Raw genomic sequence first — 15,580 nt, 5'->3', positions numbered from 1 at the left:
TAATACATTTTCCTATTCATCAATAACTAATGCCCAACTCCTGTAGATCCGACACTTAATTTGCACTCCTATTGTGTTACTTACTGTTGGAAAAAATTGAAAATACTACTTAATGTTGAAAAATTTAAAAGTGAATATATTGCTACAACATTATCTATTGGATATATTGTGCATGGAATTATACAGAGTCTATCAATTGTCTTGCCATCCTGAGGACCTAGTTAAATTCCTGGAACTCACAGTGGAAGAAGAAAACCACTATCCAAACATTGCCCTCTGACCTCCATGCATGAACCATGACATGCCCACATGTACGCTTGCACACACCGATAATGTAGAAAATACACCTTAGAAACAATTATTAGCTGGTCTATTTTGTTTGCATCTGTTTGGGCCTTTTTTATTCTGTTCTGATGACTCCTGTGTCTATCTTCCTGTGAACACCACAGGACCTTAAAAATTAAAGCTGTATAATGCATGACAAACGAGGCAATCTGTTTCTTTTCACGCTCCTGTTCTCTCCTTTCATGTGCATTTGGGACAGGCTCTTCCTATTTGGTCAAGGTTTGTTTCCAACTTGCTCTGTATCCAAGGTTGACCTCTAACTTACAGGTATTCTCCTTTCTCAGTTTCTCAGGTGCTAGGGTTAGAGTATGCTTAAAGTCATGTGATTTTGGTTTTCCTCCATTTGAGAATGTGTAGATTTTTTTTGTGTTTTTTTTTAAGAAGATGTTTTATTTACAAAAATGATACAAGTAATTATCTAGAGCACTCTGCAGACCAGAAAATTTGGTAATTGAATTTGGTACCTCCTTAGAGCTCTATGCATGTGGCATGGGCGAATGCTGGGTTACCAGAGTAACTGTGGCTTATATCCATTGGCCCAAAGCGCCTTCTTTCCAGAGATGACAGCATAAGGAGAGATGTAGGCCCTCAACAGATTTTACTGTGGTTCTCCTGCTCCATGGTCCACAGAATCTTCCACATCTTCATCTTCCTCAGCTCCATTTCACATCTCTACCACTTTCCTGGATCTGTGTCAGGTCTTGCTGCAGCAAGAACTTTCTCTTTTTTCCCTCTTAGTAATTCATTCTTTGACAGTTTTGCATGATACAGTGTATGCTGGTCACATTCATCCCAACACCCTGCCTTAGCCTCCTCCTACCCCTACTAAGTTCCTCAGTCACACCCTTTCTATCCTGGCTTTTTGCTTTGTTTATGGTTTTGCTTTTTAACGTTCTGATTTGAACCAGGAGCAGTGGGGTGGGCATGAATGTGACGCTTCTCCTGGAGTACGAGTAACATCAGTTCCTACGCTCCTGAAGACAATGACTTCCTCTCTTCCAACAGCCCTAGACAGTTGCTTGCTTCCCTGGGCTGAGCAGGCCCCACGAGCCCCTCCCCCATCTATGACTGAATGTTTCCTTGTTCAGTCTTGTGTGCACCCTGCATAGCCAATCACAATTGCTGTGAGTTCATGAATGGCATTCTCACAGATCTTCACGATCTTTCTTCCTGTGGCTTAACTCATTCCTTCCCTCCCCTCTTCCGCAGTGCTCTCTGATCCTTGGCACAGGGATATGTATGTCTCACTGCGTACCCAACAGTCGCTTGATCAATCACTAAGTCTCTGCTCTAACTGCTACAGCTGACGACAGCACTTGTCTATGAGTATAAACATAAGTATTTAAGTCAGTTTGACCCCATGTCAAATCAACAAAAAAGCAGTAGGTTCACCTTACTTTTTATGGCCTCCCCTTCCATGGGACTTCATCTTGATGCATGAGCTCCTTCCTATGGAGCAAAATTCAGATCTGATAAAAAATCAGCTGGTAATTCCCATAATAGGCATGTCACCATTACACTAGAGGCCTTCTTTTGATTCATAAAGGGTCTTTTATGTTAGAGGATTTAACATTGATCTTTTTCATTATTTAAAAAATGTCTGATTTTTCTTGAGTCACGAGCTTTCTGATCAGGTATATACTGACATTCTTTGTTTCTTTCTGTTCAAGGCATGCATTGTTTCTTTCGCTCCACTTTCAAAGTGTCATTGCTTTTTTTTTTTTAGTGAGGGCTTCTGTTGCTGTGATGCAACATCGTGGCCAAAAGCAACTTGGGGAGGAGGGGGTTTGTCTCTGGTTAGAGTTCCACATCACAGTCCATCGCTGAGGGAAGTCAGGGCAGAACCCAAACACGGAAGAAAACGGAAGGCAGGAGCTGATGCAGCAGATGTGGAAGAGTGCCGCTTTCTTGGCTTGCTTACGCTGCTTTCCTGTGGCATCCATGGCCACTGAACGGCCCTGGGGTGGTTCTGCCCACAGCGGGATGGTTCCTCCCACATCAACCATGAAAGCGCACCACAAGCTATTCCACAGATCAGTCTAGCGTGAACTTTTTTAAAATTGAGGCTTCCTTTTCACCCATGATTCTAGCTTGTGTGAAGGTTCCATAAAAATAAGCAATACTACTATATACGTACTTTATGTCTTAGCACTAATAAAGTTATGTTTTTATTGAATTTGGGGAATTATCAGTCATTGCTTTTTTCATAGTACTTTTCAACAGAATACTTTTCTCTTTTATTTCCAGGACTTTGGTGAGATGTAAAAGTTACAATTGTAGTTACAGTTTTGTACCCTCAGGTTCCCCTCAAGGCTCCATGGTTTTTTTTTTTTTTTTTTTTTTTTTGTGTGTGTGTGTGTGTAGTTTATATTTATTTATTCATTTTTAATATTTCATTTTTAAATGTTAATTTATTATAATTTACTCACTTTGTATTTCAGGTGTAGCCCCCTCTCTCACCCCTCCCAATCCTACCCTTCTTCCCTCTTCTTCTCCCATGTCCCTGCCCTAGTCCACTGATCAGGGAGGTCCTCTTCCCCTTCCAACTGACCCTAGCCTATCAGGACTATCACAGGACTGTCAAGGCTCCATGTTTAACAAATGTATATATTGTATATTTTAGTTTTACTTCAATTTCCTGAATTTTTTCTCTTTCCCCTATTCTGCTGTTGAGAAATTTTCATTATTTTATAAACTTTCACTTGGCTCTTCAGTATATCTTTTGTTTCCTTGCTGACAATATTTAAATATTATAACTTGAACACGTGAAATTGCTAATAAAACATTTTAATATAATATTTAAAATTTTAATATAACATGTTCGTTGATCTTTGAGAATTTAATACATTGTACTTTGATTATTTTATCTCCACTTCTTCAAGTCCTCTCGAATCCCTATTCACTCCCATCTTCTCATTTCATGTCGTATGTACTCATGGTTGAAAGGCCACCCTTGGAACTTGGTTGTGCTGTCTGGACAACCCTTAAAGGTAAACCCAGAAGTCATCATCTGTCAATAACTTCTTAGAGGTGATGGCAAATGAGCTTATCTCCCCTTTATGCTAGAATATTGACTGGCTTGACCTTATACAGGACATGCACAGTCAACCACAGTTGCCACTAGTTTAGAGTACAGTGGTCCTGTCAGGGCCAGATGAGAGGGCTTTCCTTAGGTCCTCTATGACCTCTGGCTCTTGGTTACTTGAAAATTCTTGTCATGTAATTTCTTCTCATCATCTTGGCCCTGGTAGTTTCTGAGATCTTTTGTCATTCAGCTTAAGATTGGCTCTGAATAGGGATGGATGGTTTGCATGTATGTTCATGTGTGGAAGAGTATGTGAAGGATCAGACTGGATATTAGGTGTCTTCCTTGTTGTTCTTCTTTTTAGGTTTCAATGCAGAGTTTCTGACCATCCTAGATTTGATGATTTGTCTAGGCCAGGTGACTACAAGTCACAGGGATCCATTTGTTTCTGCACCCCAGTGCTTGAATTACGGTGCCCTACTATTGCACCACCTTTTCCATTTTAGATAGTTTTCTTTCTTCTTCCACCATAGCGAAGTCAGCCTTGTGATTACTAGCTCTAGGTAGAAATCTAAGCCACCACTTGGATTCTATTGACACTGGAGGCAGATTATATTTAATTGGGAATGAGAGTTCTGTCTCCCTGCTGTGTCTTATTAGTATTTCCCTGGCTGAGATGCAGGGATGGTTCCACACATAAAAATCTGTCAATATAATCCACCATGTAAACAAACTGAAAGAAAAAAACAGTACATGAAAAATCTCATTAGATGTTGAAAAGCCTTTGACAAAATCCAACACCCTTTCATGATAAAAATCTTGGAGAGATCAAGGATACAAGGGACATATCTAAACATAATAAATGCAATATACAGTAACCAACACCAAATTAAATGGAGAGAAACTCAAAGCAATTCCACTAAAATCAGGAACAAGACAAGGCTGTTCACTCTCTCCATATCTACTCAATACAATTCTTGAAGTTCTGCTTAGAGCAGTAAGACAACTAAAGGAGATTAATGGGAATCAGCTTGGGAAGGAAGTAGTCAAAGAGCCATTATTTGCAGATGATAAGATAAAGTTCTATCAGGAAACTCCTATAGCTGATAAACACCTTCAGTGACATGACTGTATACAAGATGAAAAAGCAAAACAAAACAAACCCCCTCAATAGCCTTCCTATATACAAATGATATATTTGAGAAAGAAATCAGGGAAACAATACCCTTTACAATAGCTACAAATAATATAAAACATCTTGAGGTATCTCTAACCAAGCAAGTAAAAGACCTGTATTGCAAGAACTTTAAGTCTTTAAAAAAAGAAGTTGAAGAAGATATCAGAATATGGAAGGATCTCTCATGATCACGAATCTGTAGGATTAACATAGTAAAAATAGTCATCTTACCAAAAGCAATCTACAGATTCAATGCATTCCCAACAACATTCCAACACAATTCTTTACAAACCTTGAACGAACAATACTCAACTTCAAATGGAAAAACACAAAATCCAGGATAGCAAAAACAATCTTGTGCAATAAAAGAACTTCTGGAGGTATTACCAACTGTGATCTCAAGCTATAATACAAAAGTATAGTAATAAAAACATCATTGTATTGGCATAAAAACAGACAGGTTGATCAATGCAATAGAATCAAAGACACAGGTATAAATCCACACACCTACAGACACCTGATTTTTTGACAAAGATGCCAAAATTATACCATGGAAAAAGGAAAGCGTCTTCAGCAAACTGTGCTTGTCTAACTGGATGTCTGCATGTAGAAGAATGCAAATAGATCCATATCTACTGCACTGCAAAAAGCTCAAGTCCAAGTGTCTCAGGCACTAAAGTGCGGTTAGAGTTCAGTTCAGGAAGTTGCCTCCTGTGCTAATGCATTCAAGGCTATTCCCCACTTTCTCTTCTATTTGATTTAGTGTAACTGGTTTTATGTTGAGGTCTTTGGAAGACCTTCCCTATCAGCGGACTAGGGGCGGGACATAGGAGAAGAGGGAGGGAGGGATAGGAAAGAGATGAAGGAGGAGGCCATAGTCAGGATATAAAGTGAATAAATTGTAATAAATAGTAAATAAAAAATTAAAAAATAAAATAAAAAATAAATGGGACCTCATGAAACTGAAAAGTTTCTGTAAGGCAAAGGGCACCAACAATATGAAAAAATGGCAACATACAGAATGGGAAAATATTTTTACCAACTTCTTATGTGAAAGAGGACTATCTTCCTCTCTTAATTAAATAAAGAATTCAAGAGAGTATACATAAACAAACCACATAACCCCCAAACGGGGTACAGCCCGATCTCAGTCCCTTCCCTCTTCTCTTCCCAGGAATGCCCCATTTCCCCCTCTTCTTTTTCTCAGAAAAAAGGAGGCCCCAAGTGGTACCAACCCACCCAGGCACCTCAAATCATAGCAGGACTAAGCACACCCTTTCCCACTGGGGCCTAAAAAGGGCAGCCCAAGTAGGGAGAAGGGATCCAGGAGCAGGCAACAGAGGCATAGACAGCCCCTACTCCCATTGTTAGGGGACCAACATGTTGACCACACTGAACCTCTGCTACATATGTGTAGGGGGTCTGGGTCCAGCGCACGCATGCTCTTTGGTTGGTTGTTATCTGTGTGAACCCCCATGGGCCCAGGTTAGTTGACTGTGTAGGTCTTGTGGTGTCCTTCACCCCTCCAACACACCTCAGCATACAAGACAGACATTGCCTCAGGGTGAAGGGTTGGAAAAGAGTCCAAGAAAATGGAACTGAGAAGGAAGCTGGTGTAGTCATTTTAATATATAACAGAATAGATGGCAAACCAAAACTAATCACAAGAGTTAAAGAAGGACATCACCCATTCATCAAAGAGAAAAACCCAACAAGATGACATTTCAATTTTTAACATCTATGCCCTGAACACAAGGGAAAAAAATGGGGTACAGAGCTAAATAGAGAATTCTTAACAGAGGAGTCTCAAATGGCTGTGAAGCACTTAAAGAAATGTTCAACATCTTTAGCAATCAGGGAAATGAAAATTTAAAATGACTCTGTGATTCAATCTTACACCTGTCAGAATGGTTAAAACCAATAACCCAAGTGACAGGATGTGGAGCAAGGGAAACATTCCTCCATTGCTGGTGGGAGTGCAAACTTTTGTACAACCACTTTGGAAATTGATATGGTCTTTTCTCATAAATTTGAGAATTGATCTACCTCAAGACCCACCTATACCATTCCTGAGTATGTACCTAAAAGAGGAGGCTTCACCCTATCACAAGAACATTTGCTCAGCCATATTCATAGCAACTTTATTCATAAAGGCCAGAAACTGGAAACTACATAGATGTTTGTCAACTGAAGAATGGATAAAGAAATAGTGCCACAGTTACACAATGGACTACTACTCAGCTATTAAAAACAAGGACATCGTGAAATTTGCAGGCAAATGAATGGAAGTAGAAAAGATTATCCTGAGTGAGGTAACCCAGAAGCAGAAAGACACACATGGTTTGTACTCACTTATCAGTGGATAGTAGCCATAAAGGAAAGAGTAAGCATGCTAAAATCCACAGACCTACAGAAGCTGAGGAACTAGGAAGGCTCAAGGTGAGGGTGGGCATGTATAACTCTCCCTAGGAAGGGGAAATAGAATAGATATCATGGGTGGACGGGGGGTGAGGGTTGGGGATGGGGACAAGAACAGGAGGGATCAGATAGTGAGGGGGATGGAAGGAGAGAGTCCTGGGAGAGACAACTGGAACTAGGGGCATCTTGGGGGTGAGCTAGATACCTAGTGCAACCCAAACTCCCTGTATTCTGCAGTAGTGACCCAGGCAAAGGCTCCTAGTGGTGGGGGATATGGAGCCTGAACTGGCCATCTCCTTGTCTCCCAGGCAAGACTTTCAGTGGAGGGATTGGGATATCAAGCCAGCTACAAAACTTTCACACTTTAATTTGTTCTGCCTACAAGATGTGCTGTGGTAAAACTGGTACAGAACTTGTGGGAGTGGCCACCGAATGACTGGTCTAACTCGTTACCCATGATATGAGAGGGAGCCCAGCCTCGACACTGCCTGGAGTGTTAGGACCCAGAGGTTGGATAGCCCAGAGACCTAGGATAGAACCAAACACAACTGAAAATAAAAAGTTCAGGGAAATAATGCCTAATCATGTTCTGCAATACTCGTAGATTGGTGCCTAGCTTAATTGTCATCAGAGAGGCTTCATCCAGCAACTAGTCAAAACAGATGCAGAGAATGCAGTCTAATATTAGGCAGAGCTAGAGAAATCTTGTGGAAGAAAAGGAAGAAGGATTTCAAGAGCCAGAGGGGTCAAGGACACCACAAGAAAACCTACAGGATCAACTTACCTGGTTCATAAGAGCTCACAGAGCTTGAACCAACAACCAGGGAGCCTGCATGGGTCTGACCTAGGCCTTCTGCATATATGTTATAGTTGTGTGGCTTGATCTTCTTGTGGGACTCCTACTAGTGGGAGCAGGGACTGTCTCTGACTCTTTTGCCAGTTTTGGGAGCCCTTTTCTCATACTGGGCTGCCTTGTCCAGCTTTAACATGAAGGGAGGTGCCTAGTCTTACTGCAAGTTGATATACCATCATTGGCTGACATCCATGGGAGCCCTGCCCTTCTCTGAAGAGAAATCATGGAGTGAATTGTGTTTGGTTAGAGAGGGGACTTGGAGGAGATGATGGAGGAGAAAAAGGGGGACTGTGGCCAGGATGTAAACAAACAAAAACAAAATTTCCCTATCTGAGAGATAAGGGAAGCCATTCCTGGGGAAGCTAGGGAGAGTTCTGACTCTAGTAGCACTCCATTACACAGCTCCAAAGGCAGGAAGTGCTTCTAGGTTGGTATCTGCTAACATTATGGGGTTAAGACTAAAAACTTTTGCAATTGTTCCCCCCTTCTCTGCCTGTCTGTCTCTCTCTGTCTTCTCTCTTTTTTAGAATCTCAATCCATAGGCCAGGCTATCCTCAAGCTCCGAGTCTTCCATTCTCAGCCTCTAGAGCCCTGGGTTTGCAGGCATGCAGCAGCTCTTTCTGCAATTGAAGAACCAGGGTTATGGCCTCCTTACTGGTTCTTTGACTGAATGTTTGCTTTGGTGGGCTAACCATGGGCTCTTGCCACAGCTTGGAGAGTGGGCAAGAGTAGGTACATCATGGAGCATGGCACTGTTGGCTGGAATGATTCTTAACTACAGTAGAGTTTGCGTTTGTTAGACATTTTTCTCTGGTCTCCTAGGCTGCTGCTTTCCTGCTCTGTTCCTTAAGGTTCTTTTTGTCTGACCCATTGGTGTTTCTAGAGGCTGGTTTCCCTAGCACCAGGCTGAGGTGCAAAAGGCAAAAAGAAACTCTGCGTACTCCCTGCTGAGAAGCTGTTTGAGTCCTGAGAGCCTGCCTGTATTCTTTTAGAGTCAGATTTGTTTTATCTACAATGCCTATGGCCTTATTTGTATTTAGCAGGAAAAATGAAAACAAAAAACAAAAAAACAAAACAAAAAACCCCAACCTTATTCCATCTTCCCATGTCTAAAAATCTCTCTATAATTTTAGAAACACAAGCCTACTTAAAGATGTACTATGCACTCACGCAGTGCCTCAGAAAGGTTAATAACTTCCTCAAGAGCATGTACACTGTGGACATGGTCTTTATGTGCCTTCTGCTCAGAAGAGAATCTACCTTTACGGAACTCATACATTCGTGTATACCCCCTTGCCTTCCAACGGAGGCATAGTCACATCCTGATGTACATCTGCCTAATCATCCATCTGTGTAGTTATCTAAACCCCAGCCCATCTGCATCCACATTCCGCTTACCCTTTTCTGTTGTGATCACCTAATCTGCTTCTGGACAAGTTGTCTTTCCATGAGACCTGTTGGCATACCAGTAGCATAGAAGAGTTTCAGGTTTTAGGGAAACCAAATATATCAGAATTAGACCCTCTTGTTTATTTACTTTACATAACATATATATGTACATATATATTATATAATGTCTTCTTTCGGTGGTTTATTTATTTTTAGTAAAATAGTTCTTTGAGGGTTTTTTGGCAGAGCTAGTGAGCACTGGGGATATCTCAGCCCAATCAGTGTGCCCACTCCTTGGCCTGTTTCCTCTCATCTGGGCATGAGTGAAGACATTTGGGAACACTGTGCTTGCCATCACCCTGCACAGTGGCGTTGCCAGCAGATGGCCTAAGGCATTTCGGTGCCTGTCTGAGGTAGTGAAATTAAATTTCTGAATAAGGATGTTGAACACTTTATTGGTGGTAGCTGTCATTGTATGGACCTTTCTGGCACTGATGAGACGCTGAAACTGGCTTGGATGACCACTGGAGCAGTGTGTTCATGAATAAAGCATGCAATGTAATCACAGTGACACAGCCAACACACTCATTTATGGAGTGCCTGTTAGCTCATCAACGAAGATAGGAAAGGAAAAAAAAATAGGCTTATTTCTGTTAGTAATCCATCACTAAGAGACTGCCAGAATGTGTTTGGTTAACCCACGAATTTTTAATTTAGGATTTTAATGTCTACTGGGTGAAGAGATCATCAAGAATACTCAGAATACTCATCTCAGCTTAAAGATAGATGTTTGACAAGAACACTGAAGGAGATGCTTGCCCAAGAAGGACTGCCCACATTCCTGTAATGGCCACTTAGGAGAGTAAGGGCTCCCTTTCACCATTGTCTGAGAGGGTTGAGGATACATCCTTTAAGTGATGTATTCAAACTCAATTTTTTGAATAAATGATATTTTTTTGCATGCTTTGTAAACTAAATACCCAGAGGTATGGGTGGATGAAAATACCTTCCTATTTCTATGTCCATCTGACCAGTTTTGTTTTGTTTTGTTTTGTTTTTTCTAGTTTTAAGCACCTTGGTCTGAATTTGATACAATTTTTTTTCTCAAGAAAAATCTTTACATGATTTGCATACAGAATCAAGATGGTGTCCAGTCCTTTAGGGCCTGAGGCACAGAATAAGTGCACAACCCTTCAAATAGGTGTCCGATGGAAACCAGACAGTGATTGGCATCCCCTCCCTCTCCACTGGGGACCACTCAGAGGCTGTGTGCCCGCTACCTGCCTCTTAATGAGCACTTCCTGGGCAGCTGGAAGTGGGAGATGCTGAAGCACCGATTCTCTCTGTAATTGGCAGTGTTTAGAGCATTTGCTATGGCCATGGTGGAGCTATTGGCTGCCCCTTTCTCTAACCAAGCAATTAGTTTTTCCAAGCTACTCCATGAAATGTCTCTTTGTATGCAGTTCTCTCTTTCTCAAGGGATTTAGGGCGCCTTTCTTTACATTAGACTTTCACTTTTCGAAGATTTTCTCATATCTCCAGCACATGGCTTTTTCAAACTAGATGGAAGATTGTTCTCTGTTGATGTTGAAGTTTGAACCTAATTTGCATGGAGGCCCACAGTTGTGCCTTGAATTTCCTGCCTGCATCCATGTGAGGAGAATGTGGCTCAATCTAGAAAGATTAGGGTTTCTATTACATCAAAATGATTTATTGTTTTTTGAGATCTTACTTTATTTTGAATCACAATCTCATCATTGTATCCAGGGCTTTAAAAATACTGTGATGAAATTGTTATTTTAAAACTCAAAAATAGCTAGCAATATGTCTTTCTCTTGGCACGTTTGAAGTTGGACAGACACAAATAAAGATAACCAAGTTGTAAACAGAAATATCCAATCTTGAGCTGAACAGAGGTATTAATATACTGAAGAATCTATTTGGGGGATTCTAATTTTCCTAACAAAATATATGCCCTTCTGGGACATGACTTAGGGAGGTAGGGTACCAGCAAATTTTCTTGAACTCATCCATGCCTGTCACAATGACAAATTGTTAGATGGCTTGTTTGCCTGAGCAAGCCCACTGCCTGTTTTAAGGTGCCATTTCAGGGGCAACACAAAGCATCTAAAAATAACACACAGTCGAAGATTAGTAGACATCCCAGTAACTTTACCTGACAGTCATTGGCACAGCTGGTGATCAAGAATTCCCTCTCTTCATACAATACCACATTCTCAAACTATCTGAGTTAGAATGAACATTACTTTTGGGAGGAGCACTATGGACACATCTCTTTACAGTTGGGGATTTAAAGAAAGTCTTGCTTTCTGAGCTTTTTATTTACCCAACTGCTCATTCATTCTCAGAGTCAGTCATCATTTGGCAGCAATAAACCGACACACATTGAGTGCCAACTACACACCAGGCACTCTGCCAAGAGCTACCCATAGGGTGTTTTCCTTCATAGGCTTCCACATTAGTGAGAGTGAATCATTAAACCTGACAAAGAAATGGATGTTTGAACAACACATAATAAACAAGCATGAAAATGACTGATTTTGAAAAAGAAGTCTGATATGTTATTATGGGGTAACATGAGATGGCAGGTTAAGTTGGTGAGCAACTTTAGGCAGTGGGACCATGAACCATTTCTCTGATGACATTCAAGCTGAGTCTGTTCCTAGAAAAGGAAGTGACAAGTACGGAGCCTGAATCATGGGAAGGAGGTGGTTTAGCTGCAGGAGGGTGTTCAGAAAGCCACAGAAAGGTAGTTCTGCTATGTTTAGAGACAAGTGTTTTCCTGGAGGGTGAGGGGGAATCATGGAGATGTTCAGAGGCAGCAGGAAGTAGCCAACAGATGGAAGAATAGATCTCAGGTATATGAGAAAAGGTGAGGTTAAGGACATAAAATAATTCATAGTTGACTACAGAATTGATTCTTTGGTGATAGAGACAGCAGGAGGGTAACAGTATTACTGAGAGGTGAGGTGGTGAAGGGAAAGTAAAAAGATATTACATGTGCACGTGTGTGTGTGCATGCACACACACACACACATACTCCCATGCACAGGCACACACATCTCTCCAAACACACTTTAGGTAGTTGACTATGGTATATCCATGTGAAAGAGTATTATTGAGCCATTAAAGAACTATCTCTCTGGTATATAATTTAATTTATTGGAAAATTTGGTGGTATTAAACACTTGGAATATCTGGTGTGATGAATACTAATCTAAGTGATTGCCACACATAGAATCAATGCTCACAATTCCTCATAGGGGATGCTTCTATTGTTACACCATTATAGTTGAGAAAACATAAAGTATAGTCAAACACTTTCCTACAACTAAACAGTGGTAGAACCTAGATTCAAGTGAGGTTTGACACTCAATCACGTACTCATCCTGTTCACGTGTTTGCCCCCAGCAGCGCAGGCACATATGTGTAGCTGAACCTTACCACTGGCTTTAAGGATGTGGTTTAGACAGCCTTTCTTCCTAGTCTTCTCTCTAAGGAAATTTTAGTACCACAGCATGTGGTCATGTCCTGCTTTACACACAGTACAATTTTTCTGACTTCTTTGCCCTCTTGCAAGGATTTCCTCCTTCAGTGGAGACTCCATAGGTTAAACCACCACTGTCTTCATGGATCACCTCTCAAAGAACATTTCTACAGGAAGGTAAGAGCTATCATTGCTTCTAGGGATGCCGTCTGAGAGAATCAGAAGTAGGAGAACTCGTAGAAATGACCACCAAGTTGAGTTGTCAAAACAAATAACTCTCTTGGGGAAGGAGGGAGTGGTCCAGCCAAGGAAGGTCCAGCTGCCACCCCACCCCTGATTATTTGGGCAGGCTGTTCACAGGCACGCTAATGGGCCTTTGGGTCTGCAGGCGGTTCTTCATGGGAGGGAGAAAGCCATTCCACATCCAGAGATGCGCTGGCTTGCTAAATCCCCTCTGAAGTTGTGAGAGTGAAATCTATGTCCACTTTACCTTCTATTCCTCTGGAAGAAGGCTTCAGGAAATCTAGCAGTATATTTTTGAAAATGGGGAGTGATGGCAAAGAGAACCTGAAAAAGTAGTGTGAGAGATTCCTTTTAGGGTCTTAGCTTTGCTCTTTTCCACTTACACAGGCTTCAAGCCCCCAGTGAACCCTTCAGGAATCTGAATCAAAGGAAAATGGAAACTGTCAAAAAAAAATGAATAAATGACATCCTGCTAGATGAGCCCAGGGCTTTGCCTTGTGAGGCTTAAGCTTGTAGTTTGTGCAAATTCACTGTCCAGGCATCTTCTGTTATATCCAGCATGTTATTAGATACAGCAATGTTCAAAATTTTTGCCTGAGAGTAGTTGAATCTGCACAATCAAATTGACTATAAAGTAACAGGGGGAAAAAACTCCACAGATTATTTATATACATACATAATTTTGTGTATATATATATGTATGTATATACATATATATGTATATATACATATATATGTATATATACACACACACATACACATATGTCATGGAAAACATGAAATTTCAAGAGGGAGCAGATGATTGAGGCTGAAATGCCCCTTTTCCAGGTGACAGAAGCCAGGAAGCTAGCTAACTGAGGCTAAACGCTACAGGAGTTGGATCTTTTTGGTTAAGTGTCAGCAGCAGGGTTGGGGGAGGACTAATTCTCTTTGGTGTATTTGTTCTGTGGGCTGAGCAGATCTTCTGGGAAACACTTTCCCTGAGTTTGCTCTTCCCTGTGTTCTCTCAGTCTGAAGTCCAGAGTAGCTGTTTGGTATATTTTTTTCTGAGCCCAATCAGAGGGTAACAAGACAGAACATTCTGAAACTGAGCCACCAAGAGACAGGCCTTTCAGGCCCTGTGATGAAGGAAGCCCTCTAGATATGGCCACGAAGACCACAGTGAACATATTGGTAACTTTCCTCAGGAGACTAAAGATCTTTCTCCTTCCTACGTAGTCAACACAACCCTTATATTAGTTTGCATGTTTTATGAAATCATAGAATAGCTTGTATAATGCAATACTATGCAGGACTTACTTGGTAAATGTTCGAGAGCTGATATGCTCCAGGCACTGTTCCGGCTGCAGGGAGGGTACAGACATGCAGTGATCCAGTAAGGGTTCATGGTTGCAGAGAACTGATAATAAAGACCTAATGTCATCTCCTATCTAGATGGAAGCTCTCCCATTGGTCTATAAGCAGTGTTGGAGCAAGTACTGTGTGGATGCAGAAATGTATGTGTGACAGCACCCCTAAGTGACACCTTTCATTTGGGGGAATGAACAAATCTTCATAAATTCCTAACAAAATGGTTCAAACTAATGACTGAAACAATTGCCAGTCTTAATCGTCACTATCCAAGACTAAGTCTTTTACAAAAAAGTTGCCTTGAATAATTTTTAAAGATATATATACACAAGTATATATATTTGTGTGTGTGTGTACAACATGCGTACATGTACCTGTGAAGTCAGAAGACGGTGCTGGATTTCCCTGGATCTGGAGTTATAGGCAGATGTGGGCTGCTGAAAGTAAGTCCTGGGAAGTGGACTTGGGCTGTGTGGAAGAGCAGGAAGTGCTCTCATTCCATGAGGTATTTCTCCAGCCTCTACCCTGTATCACTTTATCTTTGGTTTTTCAGGACAACACGGTAGGTAAGATGAGGGCTAAGATGGCCGTATGTCTTAACCTCACTGGAACAAGGAGTTGGAATGAAACATCAAAGTAGAATTTAACCACTGATGGAAATGGAACTGCTGATCAATTGACCTTGAAATTGAGAGGGTATCCAGGTTATACAGTCAGGAGTAATGTGAACACAAAGATCCTTAAAAGATCCCAGGTGAGAGGAACTCCAAGACCAAGGAATATAGCCAACCTTCAAAAGCTGGAAATGACAAAGAAATTGATTCTCACTCAGGACATCAAAAACGAACATAAGCCTTTTGGTCCTCAGATTCTAGCATGGGGAGACCTCCATGGGAGTTCCAGCTTGTGGAAGTAATGATACTGTGCCTGGGTTAAGCTTCTAAGTATGTAGTAATTTGGCAGCAAGTGAACACTACTGGTCAAGAACTTTATTTTAATTTATGTAGAAGAGGAGTTGGAAACCCACAGATGATCCGGGAGTTTCCCAGGATCACAGAATCTGCTCTCAGTGGCAAAACCAAGCTCTGACATGAAGCTGACACGCCTTGCTGTTCAGAATGTAGAAGATCCATTTACACATAATGCCAATGAGTGTGTTTACCAATGCCTAAAGATACCATGTGCTGCTGAACTCCCAGAATGAAGATCTGACCACAAGGTTCATCTGAGGCAATTGCCAATGTGAAAAATGTGGGTATGGTGCCAAGCATC

This window comes from Psammomys obesus, unplaced genomic scaffold (assembly GCF_907164565.1).
Source record: "Psammomys obesus unplaced genomic scaffold, mPsaObe1.curated_primary_1811, whole genome shotgun sequence".
In the NCBI taxonomy this organism is placed as follows: domain Eukaryota; kingdom Metazoa; phylum Chordata; class Mammalia; order Rodentia; family Muridae; genus Psammomys; species Psammomys obesus.
The sequence above is the reverse complement of the archived record's forward strand: the minus strand, read 5'-3'. Positions refer to the sequence as shown.